This window comes from Salmo trutta, unplaced genomic scaffold (assembly GCF_901001165.1).
Source record: "Salmo trutta unplaced genomic scaffold, fSalTru1.1, whole genome shotgun sequence".
NCBI classification, from domain to species: Eukaryota; Metazoa; Chordata; class Actinopteri; order Salmoniformes; family Salmonidae; genus Salmo; species Salmo trutta.
The window spans coordinates 7,391,124-7,396,464 of record NW_021822911.1 but is presented as its reverse complement, the minus strand read 5'-3'; positions in this window follow the sequence as shown (position 1 = coordinate 7,396,464).

Sequence of the window (5,341 nt, the reverse complement as noted above, 5' to 3'; positions counted from 1 at the left end):
TATATCCTGATCATTCATCCACACTGCATCTTCTATAGGAGTGCTATTTATATCCTGATCATTCATCCACACTGCATCTTCTATAGGAGTGCTATTTATATCCTGATCATTCATCCACACTGCATCTTCTACAGGAGTGCTATTTATATCCTGATCATTCATCCTCACTGCATCTTCTATAGGAGTGCTATTTATATCCTGATCATTCATCCACACTGCATCTTCTATAGGAGTGCTATTTATATCCTGATCATTCTCCACACTGCATCTTCTTATAGGAGTGCTATTATATCCTGATCATTCATCCACACTGCATCTTCTATAGGAGGCTATTTATATCCTGATCTTCATCCACACTGCATCTTCTTATAGGAGTGCTATTTATAATCCTGATCATTCATCCACACTGCATCTTCTATAGGAGTGCTATTTATATCCTGAGCATTCATCCCCACTGCATCTTCTTAGGAGTGCTATTTATATCCTGATCATTCATCCACACTGCATCTTCTATGGAGTGCTATTTATATCTGATCATTCATCCACACTGCATCTTCTATAGGAGTTGCTATTTATATCCTGATCATTCATCCCACTGCATCTTCTATAGGAGTGCTATTTATATCCTGATCATTCATCCACACTGCATCTTCTTATAGGAGTGCTATTTATATCCTGATCATGCATCATCCCCACTGCATCTTCTTAGGAGTGCTATTATATCCTGATCATTCATCCACACTGCATCTTCTATAGGAGTGCTATTTATATCCTGATCATTCATCCACACTGCATCTTCTATAGGAGTGCTATTTATATCCTGATCATTCATCCACACTGCATCTTCTATAGGAGTGCTATTTATATCCTGATCATTCATCCACACTGCATCTTCTATAGGAGTGCTATTTATATCCTGATCATTCATCCACACTGCATCTTCTATAGGAGTGCTATTTATATCCTGATCATTCATCCACACTGCATCTTCTATAGGAGTGCTATTTATATCCTGATCATTCATCCACACTGCATCTTCTATAGGAGTGCTATTTATATCCTGATCATTCATCCACACTGCATCTTCTATAGGAGTGCTATTTATATCCTGATCATTCATCCACACTGCATCTTCTATAGGAGTGCTATTTATATCCTGATCATTCATCCACACTGCATCTTCTATAGGAGTGCTATTTATATCCTGATCATTCATCCACACTGCATCTTCTATAGGAGTGCTATTTATATCCTGATCATTCATCCACACTGCATCTTCTATAGGAGTGCTATTTATATCCTGATCATTCATCCCCACTGCATCTTCTTAGGAGTGCTATTTATATCCTGATCATTCATCCACACTGCATCTTCTATAGGAGTGCTATTTATATCCTGATCATTCATCCACACTGCATCTTCTATAGGAGTGCTATTTATATCCTGATCATTCATCCACACTGCATCTTCTATAGGAGTGCTATTTATATCCTGATCATTCATCCACACTGCATCTTCTATAGGAGTGCTACTTATATCCTGATCATTCATCCACACACTGCATCTTCTATAGGAGTGCTATTTATATCCTGATCATTCATCCACACTGCATCTTCTATAGGAGTGCTATTTATATCCTGATCATTCATCCACACTGCATCTTCTATAGGAGTGCTATTTATATTGCATCTTCTATAGGAGTGCTATTTATATCCTGATCATTCATCCACACTGCATCTTCTATAGGAGTGCTATTTATATCCTGATCATTCATCCACACTGCATCTTCTATAGGAGTGCTATTTATATCCTGATCATTCATCCACACTGCATCTTCTATAGGAGTGCTATTTATATCCTGATCATTCATCCACACTGCATCTTCTATAGGAGTGCTATTTATATCCTGATCATTCATCCACACTGCATCTTCTATAGGAGTGCTATTTATATCCTGATCATTCATCCACACTGCATCTTCTATAGGAGTGCTATTTATATCCTGATCATTCATCCACACTGCATCTTCTATAGGAGTGCTATTTATATCCTGATCATTCATCCTCACTGCATCTTCTATAGGAGTGCTATTTATATCCTGATCATTCATCCACACTGCATCTTCTATAGGAGTGCTATTTATATCCTGATCATTCATCCACACTGCATCTTCTATAGGAGTGCTATTTATATCCTGATCATTCATCCACACTGCATCTTCTATAGGAGTGCTATTTATATCCTGATCATTCATCCACACTGCATCTTCTATAGGAGTGCTATTTATATCCTGATCATTCATCCACACTGCATCTTCTATAGGAGTGCTATTTATATCCTGATCATTCATCCTCACTGCATCTTCTATAGGAGTGCTATTTATATCCTGATCATTCATCCACACTGCATCTTCTATAGGAGTGCTATTTATATCCTGATCATTCATCCACACTGCATCTTCTATAGGAGTGCTATTTATATCCTGATCATTCATCCACACTGCATCTTCTATAGGAGTGCTATTTATATCCTGATCATTCATCCCCACTGCATCTTCTATAGGAGTGCTATTTATATCCTGATCATTCATCCACACTGCATCTTCTATAGGAGTGCTATTTATATCCTGATCATTCATCCTCACTGCATCTTCTATAGGAGTGCTATTTATATCCTGATCATTCATCCACACTGCATCTTCTATAGGAGTGCTATTTATATCCTGATCATTCATCCACACTGCATCTTCTATAGGAGTGCTTATTTATATCCTGATCATGCATCCACACTGCATCTTCTATAGGAGTGCTATTTATATCCTGATCATTCATCCACACTGCATCTTCTATAGGAGTGCTATTTATATCCTGATCATTCATCCCCACTGCATCTTCTATAGGAGTGCTATTTATATCCTGATCATTCATCCACACTGCATCTTCTATAGGAGTGCTATTTATATCCTGATCATTCATCCACACTGCATCTTCTATAGGAGTGCTATTTATATCCTGATCATTCTCCACACTGCATCTTCTATAGGAGTGCTATTTATATCCTGATCATTCATCCTCACTGCATCTTCTATAGGAGTGCTATTTATATCCTGATCATTCATCCCACACTTGCATCTTCTATAGGTATATTCATCCACACTGCATCTTCTATAGGAGTGCTATTTATATCCTGATCATTCATCCACACTGCATCTTCTATAGGAGTGCTATTTATATCCTGATCATTCATCCACACTGCATCTTCTATAGGAGTGCTATTTATATCCTGATCATTCATCCACACTGCATCTTCTATAGGAGTGCTATTTATATCCTGATCATTCATCCACACTGCATCTTCTATAGGAGTGCTATTTATATCCTGATCATTCATCCACACTGCATCTTCTATAGGAGTGCTATTTATATCCTGATCATTCATCCACACTGCATCTTCTATAGGAGTGCTATTTATATCCTGATCATTTATCCTCACTGCATCTTCTATAGGAGTGCTATTTATATCCTGATCATTCATCCACACTGCATCTTCTATAGGAGTGCTATTTATATCCTGATCATTCATCCACACTGCATCTTCTATAGGAGTGCTATTTATATCCTGATCATTCATCCTCACTGCATCTTCAATAGGAGTGCTATTTATATCCTGATCATTCATCCTCACTGCATCTTCAATAGGAGTGCTATTTATATCCTGATCATTCATCCACACTGCATCTTCTATAGGAGTGCTATTTATATCCTGATCATTCATCCTCACTGCATCTTCAATAGGAGTGCTATTTATATCCTGATCATTCATCCTCACTGCATCTTCTATAGGAGTGCTATTTATATCCTGATCATTCATCAACACTGTCTCTTCTATAGGAGTGCTATTTATATCCTGATCATTCATCCACACTGCATCTTCTATAGGAGTACTATTTATATCCTGATCATTCATCCACACTGCATCTTCTATAGGAGTGCTATTTATATCCTGATCATTAATCCATTCATTCATTGCACTGTGTTTGAAGGCTGTCAGCTTCTTCTCAGGAGGAGAATCACTTAGCCTTTCAACTAATTTTCAAATGATAGGATGCCTATTTAAAAACACTTTTTCAACATTTCAAGATAGCAGTTAGTTCAGTTTGATCTTATTAAAGACAGCTGTATCATTTTTTTATTCATTTTGACATATTGTTTGGGACCAGTTTTTTTGCTCTGTTTGAAGGCTGTCAGCTTCTTCTCAGGAGGAGAATCACTTAGCCTTTCAACTAATTTTCAAATGATAGGATGCCTATTTTAAAACACTTTCTCTACATTTCAAGATAGCAGTTAGTTAATTTTGAGCATATCAAAGACAGCTGCAACTTTATTTTATTAATGTTCACAATGTTTTTCTCTGTCATTGAACTATGTTGAGCCGTGTGCCTGGTGATTGAACAGGTTACCAGTTGTGTTTTTGAATATAGTTCTTAATGGCTTCAGTGGTGTGCTGGGGTCCATTGCTTGCTAAGGGGGAACCTCCCACCCGGGTTCAGCCATCAGGGGGCGCACCCAACCCCTCTAGTAAAACTGAATGTCTCTCTCTCTCTCTCTCTCTCTCAGGCTATGAAAAAAGCCCCACCTCCTCTCGCTCAGCCATTCTAACAGTGGAAGCCAGGATCTGTGAGAAACTATGATAATAAACTGTGAACAATAATGAAGCCATGTTTGTCTGTGTGAGTGAGGATTTATTATTTAATTGTGTGATAACTTTAATTCTGTGATAACTTTATGTAATACATCCTCTGTTTCCTAACTGAATAAACATTTTAAGATAGCAGTTGGTTCAGTCTGATCATCTCATGTACTGTTGGAACTTTATTTTAATCCTTTTTCACTATTTTATTTTTTATGACAAATTCCAGAGCCTCTGTATACATTTTTACACATTTTTCCCCCACTCTCTACTTTGTACAATGACAGAGAAAGTGGGACTCTGTCGTTTTTCTGACAAGTTCTCTCATTGATCTCAGGTTCAGCCACCAAGGGGGTCACCCACCCTCCATGAAAACTTTCATAGGCTCTCTTTCACTCAGTAATCATGTAACAAGTGGACAGGCTCCCAGAGGCAGGGCAATCAAAGGCTCCAAGTCACTGAAGTGCCCATCAGCCATGCCATTGTTATTATTCCTACCAGCCGTTCTACATGCAAACAATTTAAAACACTATAGTAAATATTATTTATATTTTCTAGTCTGAGAGGTTCTGAATACAAACAGTATGAATAATAACAATGGCTGGGCTGATGGGCAGTTCAGTGAGTTGGAGCCTTTGATTGCCCTGCCTCT